Below are 20,237 nucleotides of genomic sequence, written 5' to 3'. Positions count from 1 at the left end.
CAATGGGCACAGATGATGTTTATAAAACTGTTGAAGTAGGTAAACTTTTTGGTTAGAAAAATTACTAGAGAATCCACACCATTACCTGGCATCAACACTAAAATTACATGTTAGATAATAATGTTTGGAAGACGTAAGTTCCTTGTAATAGCAACGTAATTTCACTTATTTGTTCATCATAACACCCAACTATAATGGTTTACCTTTAGTAGTTTTACATTCACATGCTTTCATGCAGAAGGGGTAGGAAGAAGCAGAAGGAGGTTCAAGTATGGTGGAATGCTAAGAGAGGTGCACATTCTTTTGGTATATTTAATAACGATTCAAATGTTTACTTGTTTTCACATGTTTATACTTACTTTTATACTAACTTTGCTCATGGAATTTTATTTTTTTAGGAAACACTACTTATGCACAAGGACTTGACTCATAGTGGTACATCCAAGTGTTGCATATCAGTCGATAGTCTTGTGGTCTTTTGTTAGTTTAAGTATTTCAAGTTTTATGACTTGTAATTTTCTTGTGGCTTGAAATATTATGTTAGACAATTTTTAATCTATAATGATATTTTGATCGCATATGTTTCTATTTATACATATGTTTGTGTATATTTTGTGCATATTTGAAGGTTATTACTTATTACTTCTATATATATCATCTTTAATACCCACATAAATATATTTTTACCTATACATAACAAAGGAAATACCTACACATATATTAATACTACCTACACACAGAAAAACTATTACCCACACATATTTTTATGACACCTATAGTCGATGCCATCCATGTAGACCACGTCAACAACCATGTCAACTTCCATGTTAATAGCCTCGTCATTAACATCCAAAAACATATCAAAATACCTCTACCTACACATACTTACTACTTCCAACCACACATACATGTGTAGGTATAGATTAATCTTTAACTACACATAAACTATGTGTTGGTAATGATCTATTTCAACAGGCATGAGCCAACACATAGTTACACTTAATTTATGTGTAGGTAGTGCTGACTATCAACACATCTTATGCTTTTACCAACACATAACATGTGTGGGTAAAGGACCAAATTTCTTGTAGTGCACCACCTGCCACCACCACCCACCTCCACCACCAATCACTACCGCTCGCCACCACCACCAACAACCACTACCTACCACCTATCACCGCCACCCGCCACCACCACCCACCACCACCACCCATCACTAACCACCACCACCAACCACCACTCACCACCCATCACTAACCACCCACCCACCACCACCACCAACCACCTCCGCCACCACCATCACCACCCACCACCATCACCACCTAACCACCACCACTCGCCACCACAACCCACCTCCACCAGCCATCACCATCGCCCGCCACCACCACCAACAACCACTACCTACCACCCATCACTACCACCCGCCGCCACCACCACCCGCCACCACCACCACCCGCCACCACTCACCACCACCAACCACTACCCACCACCCATCACTACCCACCACCCACCACCACCCACCCACCACAACCACCACCACCACCCGCCACCACCACTCATCACTACCCACCACCCACCACCACCCGCCACCATCACCTATCACTACCCACCACCCACCACCCGCCACCACCATCACCACCAACCACCACCCACTACCCACCACCCATCACTACCCACCACCCACTACCACCCACCACCACCACCACCACCCACCACCCACCCACCACAACCATAACCACCACCCACCACCCATCACTATCCACCACCCACCACCACCACCACCCACCACCCACCCACCACAACCATCACCACCACCAACCACCACCACCCCCACCTACAAAGATTTGTTATTGTGTTTTTGATTCATTAGGTTTTCTCTTGTATATAATCACATGTGATTATATGTATCGAGTCACATATGATTATTTGTATCGAATCATATATGATTTATATGTTATTAAATACATATAATCACATGTGATTAAATACACGTGAAAAACTAGTGAATCGAGAATGCAAAAATGAATATTGTCCACGTAAATCATATGTGATTAGATACATATAACTACATGTGATTATATGTATTTAATAAAATATTATTTACGTGGGCCGTATTTATTTTCGTGTTTTTGATTTAATAATTGGCATTGTGTATTAAATCACATGTGATTATATGTATTTAATCACATATGATTTATATGGACAATATTTTTTTTTTCACGTGTTGATTTAATAGTTGTTCTTGTGTATTTAATCACATGTGATTATATATACTTAATCACATATGATTCGTATGGAAAATATTTATTTTTGCGTCGATTCAATAATTATTCTAATATATTTAATCACATGTGATTATATGTATTTAATCACATATGATTTATGTGGACAAGATTTATGTGATTATATGTACCCACCACCATTACCAACACACAACACAACCACCAACCACCATCCATCAATACCACCACCATCCATCACCACCACCCACCTCCACCACCCATTACCACTGCTCGTCACCACGACCACCACCCATCACCCACCAAAACCACTATTACTACTACTCGCCACCACAACCCACCTCCATCACCTATCACCACCGCCCATTACCTATAGCCATTAACATTGTATGTGATTGAATACATATAATGACATAAATCATGTGTGATTTTATGTACTTTTTTATATGTTATTAAATACATATAATCTAATCACTTGTGATTAAATAATGAGAACAACTATTAAATCGAGAAAGCAAAAACGAACAATGTCCTCATAAATCATATGTTATTAGATACATATCATCATATGTGATTAAATGTATTTAATCACATATGATTTATATGTACAATATTCACATATGGTTAACATTGTAAAAGAACAACTATTGAATCAAGAATACAAAAATAAATTATGTCTACATAAATCATACGTGATTAGATACATATAATCACATGTGTATTTAGTCACATGTGATTATATGTATTTAATCACATGTAATTTATGTGGACATGATTCGTTTTCGCGTTCTTAATTCAATAGTTGTCCTCGTGTATTTAATCACAAGTGATTAAATGTATTTAATCAAATACGAATAAAATGGGCAAAAAATAATTATTGAATTGAGAACGTGAAAATGAATCTTTTCCACATAAATCATATGTGATTAGATACATATAATCACATGTGATTAAATGTGATTAGATATATTTAATCGCATATGTCATTATCGCGCTCTCGATTCATTTTTGAGTTTTCGTTTCAATAATTTTTCTCATATATTTAATCATATGTGATTATAAGTATTTAATCATATGATTATAAGTATTTAATTATATTTAATCATATGTGATTAGATACATAAATCATATGTGATTAGATTCATATAATCACATGTGATTTGATGTATTTAATCACATATCATTAATGTGGATAAAGATTTGTTTTAGCGTTCTTGATTCAATATTTGTTATCGTGTATATAATCACATGTGATTGTATATAGCTAATCACATATGATTTATATAGATAAGATTCGTTTTTTCCAAATAAAATCATATGTGATTAGAAGCATATAATCACATCTAATTAAATGTATTTAATCACGTATGATTAAAGTGGAAAAAAACAATTATTGAATCGAGAACGTGAAAATGAATCTTATCTAGATAAATCATATGTTATTAGATACATATAATCATATGTGATTATATGCATTTAATCACATATGATATATGTGGACAATATTTATCTTTGTGTTCTTGATTCAATAGTTGTTCTTGTGTATATAATCATATGTGATTATATGTATCTAATCACATATGATTTATATAGACATCATTATTTTTTGTCCGTATAAATCATATGTGACTAGATACATATAATCACATATGATTATATGTATTTAATCACATATGATTACAGTGGACAAAGAACAATTATTGAATCGAGAATGTGACAATGAATCTCATCCACATAAATCATATATGATTGGATACATATAATCACATGTGATTATATGTATTTAATCACATATGATTTACATGGACAATATTTGTTTTCACGTGTTGATTCAATAGTTGTTCTTGTGTATTTAATCACATGTGATTATATTTATTTAATCACATATGATTCGTATGGAAAATATTTATTCTTGCGTCGATTCAATAATTGTTCTAATATATTTAATCACATGTGACTATATGTATGTAATCACATATGATTTGAGGTGGACAAGATTTATTTTTTCCTTCTCGATTAAATAGTTGTGCTCATGTACTTAATCACATACGATTATACATATAATCACATGTGATAAAATACATGAGAACAACTAATGAATCGACAAAGCAAAAATTAAATCATATGTGATTAGATTCATATAATCACATATGGTTATATGTATTTAATCACATATGATTAATTTGGATAAACATTTGTTTTCGCGTTCATATATAATTAAATGTGATTGTATGTATCTAATCACATTTGATTTAAATAGACAAGATTTGTTTTTTCCAAATAAAATCATATGTGATTAGAAACATATAATCACATCTGATTAAATGTATTTAATCACATATGATTAAAGTGGAAAAAAAACGATTATTGAATCGAGAACACGAAAAGTATCTTAGCCACATAAATCATATGTCATTAGATACACATAATCACATGTTATTAGGGTATATGTGAACAATAACATAAAACAAGTAATGCCTACATAATAGGAGAGTTAGTACTCACCTCCTTGATCTTGAAAATTAGCTAGCATGAGCAAGATGGATCATTTCCTTTCCGAGAACATACACAAAAATTATAACATTATTTACCTTGTGTTTGTTGTATTAATCTTATAAAACTTATGTACATATTTCCTTATTTTCTCTTTGATTGTAGTCCACTGTTTGGGATATGTTTTCTTACCTTTCAACCCATTTTTAAATTTTGATAAAATTATACTGGTAAAGTTCCCCCTTTTATCGTTTCAGAAATATAAAGATCTCATTCTAATGATTTTTGGCTTATTTTATATTAAATTTACAAGTTGGTAACTTTTAGCTGTCATTTTTTGGACCACTCAACACTCTTTGAATAAACTGTATCAATATACTAATAATTACATTAGGACCTTTATATGTTGGAAACTATACATCCATATCTAACTATAGGCTTTGGAATTTTGACATTTGGAGTTCTGATGAATTTATTATGATTTTTTGAAGACAGTGCATGAAATCTGTGACAGCATGGACCAGCCTGAGAAGATTGCCAATTTTACCCCTCAAGGATTTGGAATTTCGAAATGTGATTCAAAGTTTGAAGAAATTAGGCACACTAAGATTTCCAGAAAACTAAGTCTCATGATTTTTAGATGTTCGTATTGACTTGCACGGATTTTAGAAGTTGGAGGACAGATTTGGGAAAATTGATCATAATATCTTCTAAATAGTTTTTGGTGTTCTATTAAGGAATTAATGGTTAAGCCTTAAGTTTATCACTTTTAACATGATTGTTGGTTGCTTATTAGGCTATAGAGATGTGAAATTCAATTTAACCTAAGGGCATTAATGTTTGGCTTAATGAGGGCTCAAAGTTAAGGTGTTGATAATAGGATTCCACTAAGCCCTAGACCAATCCATGAATCCAACTCCACTATGAAAAATTCTAAGAGGACTTTTATCAAACAGTTTGTGTGTGACACCAAAAACTCTTCCTCAATGTTAACTTTCACCATATAAGGATCCCATTTTTGTCGATTTTTTAACTAGCGTTAAGTTAGGTGTTGATAATAGGATTCCACTAAGCCCTAGACCAATCCATGAATCCAATCTAAAAGAGATAATTGGATTCTTTCTCATAATTAATTGGGAGTAACTTGTGAAATCAAATCGATAAGTGTACTCACCTGGTGATGGATTATCAGAAATTTTCCATGAGAACAAGGGCTTCAGCTCCTTCGATCTAAGCGATTGACATCTCCTTTCCCTTTTTCGATCGATCCAATACTTCAATTATCTTCTTGATTTCATCTAAAATCAGCTTCTCGGTTCCAGTGGTGGTAAACTCCGCTAGTGACTAATGGTGTCTTTCAGATTAACGGGAGTAGGCGGTATTGGGCGGAGGGAAGGATCGGAGTGGGGTGCCGCTGCTTTGTGCGAGAATAAGCAAAGCATGGAGAATATAAATGTTAAATTACACATAAGCCCTTCCGTTAAGTAAAACATAAATGACGCGCCTTTTTTTCTTCATTTAACGAATAGGTGGTATAAAACTGTTCTCATTTGAACATACCTCTCTCTCTCTGTATATATATATATATATATATATATATATATATATATATATGTGACAACCCGAAATTTCTATTCTGTACAACCATTCACTTCAATAGAAGTCAGAACTGTTTCTGCTAACTTTCAAGCTTTTTGGAATCAGTTTGAGTGTTTTAAAGATAGTACTTCGGGAGATATCAGGAGAGGGGATGCCCTAGGGTTTATTGTGCAACAATAATGTCCCAAAACACCAAGAGTTTGGAGTTTACGGCCTAAACAAAGGTGTTTACGGCCGTAAACCCTAAAAGGGGGTATAAATATGACACTTAGTCATTATTTACCACTTTTTCACTTTTGCAAGATCCAAACTCAAATCCTCTCAAGTATCATCCAACTTTTCTTCTAGATCTTCAACTATGTAAGTGTTTCTTACCCTAAAAAGTTGATATCTTACTTAATCTAGTGATCTTACATGATTCCATCCGTGAAATCATTCCAAAAGTGTAGATCTTCAAGTTTCACCAAGAACACACACTAGTGTTCTTGGACTTTTAGCACCTTTTCAAGCTTCTACCTAGTTAGTACTCCTACCCTAGTGTATTATAAGACTTGTTACACTTCTAATCATCAAGAAAACACCAATGAAACACAAGATCAAAGGTGTTTATGGTCCAAGATGTTCTTGGACCGTAAACCCTAACAAAGGGGCCAAAGTGTGCCCTAGTCCCTTACAAAGCCTTGGAAACTAGTCTAGATACCATCCTTGATGTGCTATGGACTTAAAACAACAAAAAGACCATAAACCATTTGGGTTTACGGCCGTAAACCCAAAGAGAAATGGTCCATGGACCGTAAACTCCACAAAAGAGTGAAATGGTGCCCTAATCTCTTCCAAAGACTTAGGCATGGAGTAGAAATGCTTCTAATGACTTGTAAAGCTTCAAAACACAACATGGTAAAAGTACCATGAGTTTACGGCCGTAAACCCATGGGTTTACGACCGTAAACTCAAGGGGCGATGGTCATAAAACCGTAAACTCCAAAGGAGTTTACCCTTGAACCCGAAACTCAATAGCAATGTCCTACCACCCTTAGATGCAATCCTTAGTACTTATAACACTTGAATCAAGGTGTTTCCTAGTCCCGGATGGTGTTTCCCTTCATATAGTTGTTTATAAACACTATATTCATGTCAATATGTGTCCTTATATGTCATTTAGGACTTGTTGTGTCTTGGGACTTCATTCGTGGAACTTCTCATCCTTACGCTCATACCCGTTTGAATCACCCACATCAGGTGAGTTCATACCCCGTAATGAATCTTGTAACTGTTTTAACTGTATTAAGGGGGGGAATACAAGTTGAACACAATGATAATTGTGTAAATGTTTGTTATAAACATCTTTCAAAATGTTACTTATGTCATTTATAAGTTGTCAAAACATTTCAAAACTCTTTTAAAGTTATGTTACTTTATAGTAGGACAAAACTCTGTTTTTAAAGTACAAGCATAGCTTAGTAGATAAATGAGTCTTTTCAACAACAGTCCAAATAGAACATTAGTAAGCTATAATAGGTATAGTTTAGGAGAATACTTTTCATTACTTCTAGTACAATGAAGTACAGAAACAAACAATACCATACAGGGAGAACACACAATTATGAGAAACAAACAGAACGTACAATATACAATACAAAACAAACAAGTTAGGTTGCTATAGCATGAGAACACATACATGATCTAATTATACCAATGAATCACTAACTCATTGTTTTAAACAAAAGGTGATAGTTATATTGGGTATACATGATCATATACTTTAATGTGAATTACATGGCTTTCAAGAATTTGAAGAGGTCATGTTTAGTTCCCCTAATCTCCTGACAGGGAGAGCGTATAGTAAGGGTTCTAGCCTTCACATTATAACCGTAATAAAACAAATATGTTTTTAGGTTATTAGTACATCCGCATGTCATTATAAACGACAACTGTGTACTTACATTTCCCATTACTTTCATAAAGTGACAGTACCACTTGAAAGTCAAACTCAAACTATTTTCGAGTCAAGATAGTTATAAACTAGGGAAAATATACATTTTTACAATCGACAAACGGAACAGTCGAGTCTAGCACGTAACAGAAGATGCCTTGGTAGAAGGCTACGTTTAAAAGAAAGGACCATAATGCTAGTCTTATGATTCCTTAATGTATACATCACAGGATATATATATACCAATAGAGTCCGACAGGTAATAGGATGTGTGCTCTTCGCTTCATTTCCTGTTCCTTGTTTGGTTGTGAGCTTGGAACAAATTCACCCAATCTATTATCTACCCGATTCTATATATATGTATGCTTAGTATACATCAAGTCATCATAAGGGTACCAGGTATGGGTCAGGTTATAGGACACAGAGTCAAAGCACAGTTTTTCTAATACAAAACATACTTTCCAAAATCAGTACTTTTGGTATACAAAACTAGAAACCTCACAGTAAAGGGTTTAATCCATTTTATTAAACCAGTACAATTTAAAGGACCTTAGGTGAGTAACTCTATAATACCTTAGTTTATACATCATGTTTATATATAAAACTAATACCCAATAGGTAGTTGGATGTGTGCTTTCCGCCTTACTTCCTGTTCCTTGTTTGGTTGTGGGCTTAGGGCAGATTCACTCAATTAACTTTCTATCCGATATTAGATTATATATATCAGTATAAACTAAGCTATTATAAAAGTAATCATTGTGGTCACCATTTTATTATAAGAAATAAGGGCTTTCTTAAAGAACTTTTCATTAGATATAAAGGAACCATTACAATAAACTCCATGAGTAACAAGTGAATACACCTGGGTTATATATGACAATGATCTAACAACCAATGGGATGTGTGCTATCCGCCTTAATTTATGTTCCTTGTTTGGTTGTGAGCTTAGGGCAGATGCGCACAATCGATTGTTTGTTTACTCTGAGTCTTATATAACTTGTACCCACTTAGTACCCATAGAAAGGGTTGTGGTGTCATTTTACTTAAACTTCCATCAAAGTATGAAATATAGGATTTTCTAGAGGAACAGGCGAGCTTTTCAAAACAGAACTTACCACTTACTACATTTTACAACTACATGTTACATCTACATTTTAAGAACACTTTAAAACTTACTCACATCACTAAAATCTTATGAACTCACCAGCTTAATTGCTGATCAACTCTTTCAAATAACTTGTATTCTCAGGAGACTATTAGACAGGTGCTCGAGCTGGGGATTCAGAAGATGGAGCATTATAGCTTCAAGTCTTGTTTTGTTATTTGTGTATGAATTCTATGTTTTGCGAACACACACATTGTAAACATTTTCTTTCGAAATGAAATGGTTGTAAATTACTTGCTTACCATATACATATCTCGTGATACTGATCAACTCTTTCAAATAACTTGTATTCTCAGGAGACTATTAGACAGGTGCTCGAGCTGGGGATTCAGAAGATGGAGCATTATAGCTTCAAGTCTTGTTTTGTTATTTGTGTATGAATTCTATGTTTTGCGAACACACACATTGTAAACATTTTCTTTCGAAATGAAATGGTTGTAAATTACTTGCTTACCATATACATATCTCGTGATACTAAACATGACGTCCTCCACCCCCGAACGATTCCGCCGTTCCGGTTTTGGGGTGTGACAATATATATATACTCCAATAAATGAAAATACATTTTGCCACATGTCAATCTCTTATAAATGTTAACACTTGTCATTTTGTGGTATTTTTAAAATAAATAATATCCACATGTTAATTTCTAAGTTTTTTAATTTTTAAAATTAAAAAATCACATAATATACATAGATATATAAGTAAAGTATTAAATGTAATAAATATGATTATAAATTGCAATAAATATGTTTTTTTCCTTTCTTATTTTAAAATTTAACTTTAAAAAATACTTAATGTTTACATTTTGATATTTAATTTTTTTAATTAACTCATGTAATACGTGGGTATCACACCTAGTATATATATATATATATATATATATATATATATATATATATATACAGTGGCGGAGCTTGCACAATCAACTTGGGGGGCCGAAAATATTATAAACTGAAATTAACATTCTTAAAAAAAAAAAACAGATTGTTTTCAACAAATAAACACCAAAAACACCTAGAAAAAGAATTACAACTCAGCCCGACGACCTTTAATGTCTTTAAATTCATCAATTAGAGACTTCGAATCAATGTTTTCAGCAATTTCTCTTTTTATGTAAATCACCAAGTTGTTTGCGAGAAAATCATCCGGCATCTTATTGCGAAGACGATTCTTGAATATTTTCATTGCTGAAAATCCCCTCTCTGTTGTTGCAGTAGAAACTGGAAGTGTCAAGATTAACCTAACCACTCTATCAAGCAAATAATATGTCTCGTGTTTCTGAGTTTCCACAAGACGCTTGCAAAGGCCAGCAATAGTTGATACACCACTTAGCCTTGGATTCTTTGTCATATCAATATTAAAAATCTCCAATTGATATCGTAATTGAATCCTCTCTTGCTCCGTAAAATCTTCAGGATAATACTTCTCAACAAGAAGACAAATTTGATCAACGTTAATCACTTTAGAAACTAAAGTAGAACTAAGACTTAACAACTCCATCGCCTGATCATTGAATCTACTATTCAACTCATGTAGCTGTTTGTCCAATGTGGCTGTAAACAAATCCACTCGATAAAAATGTTCAAAAGTAACATGATTATCTGTTTTTCGAGGCCGATATCGAGTAGAAGTATAAGGAGCATTCATATCTGGCATATTTATTTCATGTTTTTCACAAAAAAACTTTACTTGTGCAAGTAAAGACTCCCATCCTTTGTTTCTGAAATCATTTAGACCCTCCTTTGTTGCTGAAACTAACTCCATAGCATTAAGAATATCTTGGGATTTCTTTTGCAGAGCTTGAGAAAGTATATCAGTCTTTCCCATTACTTCCTTTATCAGGTGAAGAATAAACACAAACTCAAATGATTTCAGATAACAGTAAGCTGCATCAGCATCTCCGCGTTGAGAATAAGTAGCAGATACGTCATCAATTATTCCTTGGAGAACAACACGAAGCAAACATGTCAATTAAACTGCAAACGGAACGAAAATGAGAACCCCAACATGTATCACCAGCTCTTCTTAATGTCCCAACTTGATTCAATCCCTTCCCTGATTCGATTTCACCTAATTCCAATAATTGTTCAATCTCAGTTGCCTTTGCCTTTTGTAAGTCATCATGACGCTTACTGGAAGCACAAATTACGTTAATTGTAAAAATTAAGTTTGTGAAAAATTGGTGTACCGGAATATAACAAATAAAACAATAAGAATATTAGAATAAGAAGCGTGTGTTGTTGGAGAATACTCTAGCCAATTAGGGAAAATGTTGAACCAAGAATATTGGAATCTACGAGGATGTTTCGTTGAACCTTTAGCTTGATACTCCTTAAGAAGTATTTGGAAAGGTCCTAAATTCATATAAGCTCGTCTCACTTGCTCCCTTAAATTGACCAGATAATCCCACATTTGCTTGCGTTTAGCGGGATCTCTTTCTAGATTCTTCAAATCAACTTCATTAGGATTTCCCTTTTCTTGTGGTTGTGGCTCATTCTCTTGTAGATTTTCCTTTCCTTGCGGTTGTGGCTCAATCTCTTGTTGATTTTCTGTTTTTTGCGCTTGTGGCTCACTTGTTGAAGCTTTGTGACGTTTACTCTCTTCACTTTCATGATTAGTTTCTTTATCATCTACCTTTCTTTTGAAAAAATAATCTAAGGTTTTCATCTTTCCCATGATTATATCTAGAAAAATCAAAATGAAGAAACAATTGATTCAATCAAAAATTTAATATCAAATTTAGAACAATAACCAATAACTCATTTAACAATAACCAAATCAATCTTTGTTTTCAGTTTTGTTTGAAGCTGTGAAGCATAACCAAATCAATAACCAAATCAAAAATCAGAAATCAAAACTGAAAATCAATAACCAAATCAAAAATCAGCATAACTGCATAAGTGCATAACATAACCATTAACCAAGTCAATTTTTTTCTATTCCTGTTTGGTGAATTGGTGTCCTAGAGCTTACATTAAATTAAAACTGAAAGAAGACTAGAAGAGCTAAACTGACAAATCATAAGTTCACAACTCAACTCATAAATCAAATTGGCAAATCGCAAATGACAGCCAAGTTAAAAAAGAAACTCAGTAACGCAGGCAACAGAAAATAGCAGCAACAGTGCAACACCAACAATCAATAATCAGAAAAGAAAGAGCATGATTCGGGTCTCGGGATGACGGGATTCCATTATCCATACCTATTTATGTGATTTGTGAATGGCGACTAGGGCACTTGGCGAATGGCGATGGCGAGAGTGAGACCAGCGATTTGGCGAGACAACGACACAAGGCACAGTCGCACAAGCGACTAGCGACTAGCGAGACACGGAGACAGCAACACAATGACAGCAGGCGTCCAGGCGAGATAGGCAGCGAATGGCGAATTGGGCAAATGGGGATGAACCGATTCTGATTTCTTGGTATCGCTTGGAGAATTTGGACTATTGGACATGTCTGATTAGGAATCGGGAGGGACCAAAGCCCAAGTTTGAAGATAGAAGGCCTATAACTAATTTTTTTTGAACTACAATTCCTACTTCTAGCCCAAAAATCAGGGGGGGCCACTGCCCCTCCTGGCCCCATACATACTACGCCCCTATATATATATATATATATATATATATATATATATATATATATATATATACTATCTTATTATACAAACCTTACTATTTCTAAAAATAGATTTAAGACGTCCAAACCTTTAAGCTCAATGTACAAACATTTATCAACAAATTACAAAATACAATGCACTAAGTACAAATGTAAAATGAATATTGAAACATTCAAACATACATCTTATCTTACCAAATATAGAGGATTTAAAATTTAAAAAAATCATATTTTTGACTAGAATGAGTCAACATAAGTTTTGAAATCTAAATTAAAAGTTGTCACGTGGCCCATATACCAGTTCCTTTTAGGGATAAGTTTTCAGTCCTTTTTTCTTGGATCTAAGCAAATCATGCATTATAAATTGTACACTGTGAAAAAGAGCAAAAAAAGCTCAAGTTTCCTCTTGGCGTTATCTATGCTTTCTTCCTTTCTTCTGTGGAAAAAATCAATCGTCAACACCAGGAACCTGCCCACGACTTTTACAGTTCCTGCCCACGACTTTTACAAGCAGATCAAAAAGATACAACTTTCTTCTCTGGACAATATCGATCATCACCAACAGTTGCCAACAACCTTCAAGATTGCATAATCATATGGTACATATACAATCATTACAATCATCTTTTCAGAAAAAATCAAAATCTATATTAAAATGACAATCAAACATTAATTTTATTTCCTGAAAAGTCTTTTACCTGCAGATCAAAACATTACTAGGGCTGGTACTAAAAGCAGATCAAAAAGATACAACTTTCTTCTCTGGACAATATCGATCATCACCAACAGTTGCCAACAACCTTCAAGATTGCAGAATCATATGGTACATATACAATCATTACAATCATCTTTTCAGAAAAAAAATCAAAATCTATATTAAAATGACGATCAAACATTAATTTTATTTCCTGAAAAGTCTTTTACCTGCAGATCAAAACATTACTAGGGCTGGTACTAAAAGCTTACATAGTTCATCATATCTACAGGTACATTCATAACAACTTAAACTCAATTACTTGAAATTATTATAAAAAATTGTTTTTTCAGGCTTAGATCTATAAATGGGTTTTAATAAAAGATGGGGATTCCACCATGGCTGCAAACACATGAATTATACTTCAAAAATCTACCTGATTATTGCATTGTACTTCTATCTTTATTAAGCACTGTACTTCAAACACTGATAGTGATTTGTTTGATCCTAATAAAGAAGATAAAATAAGAGGTAGAAAGAGAAATTTTATACCAAAATCCAGCAGTTATCAATGTATTACTTAATAATTTTTCTTTCATTTCATTTTATATATGTTGTATAACTGTTGATTCTAATATTAGTATACAAATCAGCTAGAATGAATGTTTAAACCGATGATGAGGTTCACGAACAAGTGGAATGTGTTCACTTCATGTTGAATCAATGGATTATGGAGAGACAGAGGAAAAGAAAGAGAGCATTAGAAAACTGGAAATGGGATGAAGTTATTGATGTTTTGAGTTCCAAAGATCAACCATTGGATGATGAAGCTACAGAAACAGCTGATACAGTTGATTCAACAACACCAACAACATTATCCCCACCAATTAAGAGAAACCAAAAAATCAGCAAATTCAGGGTTGAGAATGATGCAGTTAAAGACACCTAAGAGAAGGGATTTTGTATATTTTAGTATTTCAGTAGATTGTTTAAAATAAGATTGACATTTCCTGGTTTATGGGATGTTTGGTTTGTAAAAATCTATGAGTGATTTTTTAATCTTGATCCAAAAGGTGCCCAAAAGATGGTTAAGCTGATAAAGATCGATTTGTCCAGAAAAGTAATATTTTTTATTATAAAATTATGCAGTTGTATATAGCATAAAGAGTAGTACCTCCTTGTATCTCCTTCTCTCATATCCGGGTCATAACAGTTGAGTACTCATATCTTTTGATAAATATCACCTGCAATTGAAAAATGATTAGCTACTAAAATATATTACTACTAACATTGACACTTGTTTGTTTCTGTTTTTTGCAATTTTTTTTATCCAAAAAACAAAGTCAACCCAACTGTCTACGTACATTCAATTTCCCTAAATATCAATCTTGTATTTACTGATAACCAAAATGAACTACTATACTATATATTTGTGGGACTTCATTTGTGTTATGTCTTGGTCAAATAAAAGCAGTACCTCCTTATAATCCTCAACAAATCTGATCTCCTTCCTTCATATCCAGGTGATTACAGTTAAGTAATCACTTCTGTTGTCAAATACCTCCAGCAATAAAAATATGAATAGCTACTATTGTTTGTTTTTTACCTGACACTTATTTGTTTCTGATTTTTGTAATTTATTTTTATTTTTACCCAAAACTCAAAGTACATGGCTATGTCTTGCAATAACTACCAAAGTACATTCAATTTGCCTACAATTCAATATAATTTTTCCTTTTTAAAACCAAAATGAATTTCAATATGCTGCTTTAAAGTGTTCAGTTGTTGTTGTGATTAACAAAATATAGAATTCAACCATTTTACATTTTATCTTTCTAATTATAGATTATGTTTTTAACATATTAATATTTGTAGAGTCATTTCTGTTATTAAAATATCAAATAAGTTAGAGTAAATTACACGAATGGTCCCTATTGTTTGGGGTAATTTGCATATTTGGTCCCTAACTTATTTTTTTAACTCGAAAAGTCCCAATTGTTTGTTTTTGTTGCGTGCTTGGTCCCTGTCTCACCTAAAAATACTATTTTGCCCTTGATTTTTTATTTTATGTCTACCACATCTTATTTAAATAAATTAAAAAATTAATGGCAAAATAGTCTTTTTAGGTGAGACAGGAACCAAGCACGCAATAAAAACAAACTGTAGGGACCTTTAAGTTAAAAAATAAGTTAGGGACCAAACGTGCAAATTACCCCAAACCACAGGGGCCATTCGTGTAATTTACTCAATAAGTTAAATACTTATTTTTTCTCAGAAAAGAATTTTTTTAGCGGGAAATTATTGACAGCCTGGAAGATTTTCTATTTAATAATGACTTAAATAACATTATTAATTTTAATTTAACCCTTTTAAATTTTATCTTTCCAATTAATCTTTTTTTTAAATATTGATGGCTGTAAAGATAATACCGATTTTAAATGATTATATATGTTGGTTCCTTATATTTTGGGATAGAATTTAGTTTGAGCGGGAAAATATTGACACATGGGTACTAATTCTACTACAATAAATAGCCAAGTACGCTACTGTAAAGTAGATTGTGACGAGAAATGTCAAGCTTTCAAGAAGGTATGTTCTCGTATATTTGTTTTCTTTTTCATTTGTTTTGTTGTAATTAAGACTAATTTTATCATACACAATCAGCCATAATGCAAAACTTTAGCAATGATAACAAGAAGCAACGACAAGAAACTGTTCAAAAAAAGCTTCAACAATTTAAGGTCGAAAAACAAAAGAAAAGACAGAGAGCGTTGGAAACCTGGAAATGGAATTAGGTTGTTGATCTTTTAAGTTCTGAAGATCAAGAGTTGGATGGTAAAGCTGTGGAAACAACTGATACAGCAGATTCAACAGCATTAACAACATCAACCCGACCAACCAAGAGGCCCCGTGTCACAATTCATAAACGAAACAGATTTCATCAGTTTCATGACGAGGAAGATAGTGAAAATCATGTTGTTATGGGGTGAAGATGATGTAGTCATGGACACCTAAGTATTTTATTTATTAGAGTTTTCTTCTTAGTGTCGCATTTTAGGGTCTTCTTTCTTAGGATTGTTTTTGTTTAAGTTTTAGGTCGTTTTTTATTGATTTTTCAGAATTCTAATGGTTATGGAGCAGGTTCTTTTTTTAATGACATTTACTATTTTAAAAAAATATTAAATAACAAACTGTTTGGATATTTTTTTAAACCAAAATGAACAACTATACTTTTTATTTATGGATCTTTATTTGTGTTATTTGTTGGTCAAATAAAAGAAGTATCTCCTCTTAATACTCGGCAAAACTATTTATGGGTAATCATATTTGTTGGCAAGTACCACCTGCAATAAAAAAATGATTAGGATATCATAATAAAGGGATGCAAAATAGCATTGTACTAACCATTTGGGAGGACAATCCAATAAATGTAAGACAACACAATAACTAGCAATGTACTTTTTTATTTGACACTTGTTTCTATCTGTTTTTTGCAATTATTTTTTATTTTTATCTAAAACCCGAAGTACATTGCTAGTTATAGCAATAACTAGCCAAGTACATTCAAATTCTTATAATCAGCTATGTTTGGAAACATATTTATTCAAGATGAAATTAGAGTAGGATGTTGTGATATATGATAACTTATTATAGAATCAAACTTTTATTTTTTATATAACATATTAACATTTTTTAAAGGACGACGCCTAATTGCATAAAACACTGAAAGTAGAATTTGGTAATAGAAAAAAATGAAAGTAGGATTCTGTGATTTCTAAAAGTAAATTATATACAGAAAAAAATGAAAGTATGATATTATTTCCATGCTATATTACACAAATTAAATCATTACTACAATAAAGAGTTATCTTTAATGGCGTTTACAAAAAAGAATTTAGTGGTCAAATTCATCTGGTATATCTAAAATGGTTATATTGATAAGATGTTCTACTCATATTGAGTTGTAGATAAATGACGTTGGTGTAACAGTAAGTAGGTCATTAGAAAATGAAAATAACATATTTTCAGGTTAATTACAAGTAGCTTTTGTTACCAAACAATATTGTTATTTCAGAAAGCACCATGCATTTCAATGTTAAACAGCAAAAAAACGAAAATTGATTTTTTTGTTAAATTAATACGGAAATTTTGATTATTTATTAGATAAAAGGATTATGTATATCCAAATAGATGATGAATTTTCAAAACAATATTTGAATATTCATGCACATATATATGAATTGCATCTTATCTATTCATAACAAACTTTTAACAGATTATATTAGATTGTATATTTATACTATCCATATCGTAGATGCATTATAGTTTGTCATTGACAAACAAATTTCGTAATTCAGATAAAGAGAGAACACCCTCACCATTTCCACAGTCTGCACATACGTATGTCTTCCATATTCTTAAACTGTATTTTTTACTTACTCATGTATACACAATATTCATTAACTGTGTTTTTCGTTCCACATGTATAAACAACAGGGCTTCTTAACAACGATCTATTCTACAAGCATTAAAAAAAGGTATGTTTCTTTTCCATTAGATTATATGTTACTAAAGTAATATGTATTAGCAACGAAGAACTGCATAATTGCTTGTAATTGCTATTGAGTTTAAGTAGTAGTTACACAAAGATTAAGCAATATTATTGTTATTATACTATTAGTTAATTAAGCAGATCTGATTGACTAAGAAATTTAGGATTTACTTTTTGAAACCATGAAAATAACACTTACTTGTAAACGTAGCTTTGTTGCAGTTAGTTTCTACCCTTACAAAGTTAATGATTCTCCCTGAAAAAAATCATATATAATAGAAATATTAAACATAATGTACGTAATATATATGTATGTATTATGATTGGTAACATGATTTTATATAATAGAATAATCCATACTCCAATTCCAACCTTAATTTATAAAAACAAAGTCACCATAAAATCCACAAAGCTAAAGAACAATAAATTTACATTTAAACAACTTCATAAATTTAGTTACCTTTGTTGTATCTCCATGTAACTATCCGACCAATGATCCTCTTCTGATCCCTCGACATCTCGCTCGTAATCATGAATTAAAGCCGACACTTAAAGCCATAAAACCCTCAGTCGAGAGTAATCGAGATGTAATCGATGAATGCATCTCTCAATTTGTAGAAAGCATAACCAGATCTGCAGATATGAATTTAGGGCATAACGAGAGTAATAGAGAAAATACGGTCTTATGGCATCACTGATTTATACAAACGAGGCAAGAGAGAGACGAAGAGTTTCGTCGACTCAAATGGTTGTGTTTAATTCATGAATCGGTTCATTTCGTATTCCCCTTTCTGAATGTCGGCTGTAAGAATTGAAAAGGCAATTTATGGTTATGTCGGCTGTAAGAATTGAAAAAGCAATTTAGGGTTATGTCGGCTTTAGGGTTTGGTAGAAGAACATTACCCTATATTATTATCAAAAAAATAATAATAATGAATGGTAAATATTCACGCCTTCACAAATTAACGTATGTATAGAAACAATAATTAAAATATATATATTAAGGGAAAAACAGTTTTGATACGTATTATATGAAGTTTTTTTTTATTCTTACATTAAATTAAATATAATAATGTAACGTGAATATTTAAAATATTTCACATAAACATAAAAAAAATTTAGGCTTTTAAATAAAAATCATTTTTTTTATTATTACATAAAAAGAATAATTTATAAAAATGTTTATATGGTTAAAACAAATTATACAAAACAATACATATTTGTATTTCATACTGACATGAAAATTTTAGTAATGGATGGTCATACAACTGTTCGAGATTTTTCTGCATTACGACACGTTCACGTATGGTGGAACATACTAGCTGTTCGAGTTTTGTTTGTGTGGGACGACGTTGAACATGATAGACTTCTTATTTGGCTGCTTGATCGCAACGTAAGTATTAATACAATAAAATGAATATGACATTATTTGTTTAATGTTCTATTTATAATTCACATATTGTTATTGTATTACATATCTCAGAGAGACAAAATGATCGCAATTGTCCCATGCGTTTTGAGGTCAATTTTGAACATGAATTTGGTTGGACGCGTTATCTCCTTAAATCATTTCCGAATGGATCAATTTTACAAAGACCACCCAAGATATCAACATTATAAAATTTTCTTTGGCGAGTGGGGTATATTGATAAAGAGTAACACCATTTTTACTCTCTTGGGAAATGATATCGCCAATTCATTTCCAATTTATCCGTTGTGTTCTTCTATCACAAGTCTCACAAGAGATTTTAGCCGTCGAAGAATGTTGATAGGTACATTTCTATATTTGATTATATATATATATATATATATATATATATATATATATATATATATATATATATATATTGTTTTTTTATATATTTCATACGACAAATTAAATAATACTAAATTTGGTGCATTGTAGATGTCATTGGAAAAATCGTATGGGGAAGACGAATG

The 20,237-nt window shown here is 32.3% G+C and overlaps 2 long non-coding RNA genes across 4 annotated transcripts; one reads left to right on the top strand and one right to left on the bottom strand.

The window, feature by feature from the left end:
* Positions 1 to 13,258: 13,258 nt before the first annotated feature.
* Positions 13,259 to 19,191, bottom strand: LOC145165497 (uncharacterized). Of its 3 annotated transcripts, XR_013740083.1 has the most exons (8): positions 18,757 to 19,191; positions 18,496 to 18,552; positions 15,222 to 17,088; positions 14,919 to 14,988; positions 14,181 to 14,251; positions 13,975 to 14,030; positions 13,749 to 13,850; positions 13,259 to 13,626 (listed from the first exon to the last, which is right to left on the bottom strand). It is a non-coding gene; the product is annotated as an uncharacterized LOC145165497 (long non-coding RNA). The 3 variants fall into 3 exon arrangements; XR_013740084.1 differs by lacking the exon at positions 13,975 to 14,030; XR_013740082.1 differs by lacking the exons at positions 13,975 to 14,030; positions 14,181 to 14,251 and having other exon boundaries at positions 18,757 to 19,190.
* Positions 13,538 to 14,930, top strand: LOC145165498 (uncharacterized). The gene is made up of 4 exons (XR_013740085.1): positions 13,538 to 13,649; positions 13,741 to 13,873; positions 13,967 to 14,036; positions 14,398 to 14,930. It is a non-coding gene; the product is annotated as an uncharacterized LOC145165498 (long non-coding RNA).
* Positions 19,192 to 20,237: the final 1,046 nt, after the last annotated feature.

The sequence above is a fragment of the Lactuca virosa genome, chromosome 3 (assembly GCF_052849685.1).
Source record: "Lactuca virosa cultivar CGN04683 chromosome 3, Lactuca_virosa_CGN04683_v6, whole genome shotgun sequence".
NCBI classification, from domain to species: Eukaryota; Viridiplantae; Streptophyta; class Magnoliopsida; order Asterales; family Asteraceae; genus Lactuca; species Lactuca virosa.
This window is presented reverse-complemented; position numbering and strand designations above follow the sequence as displayed.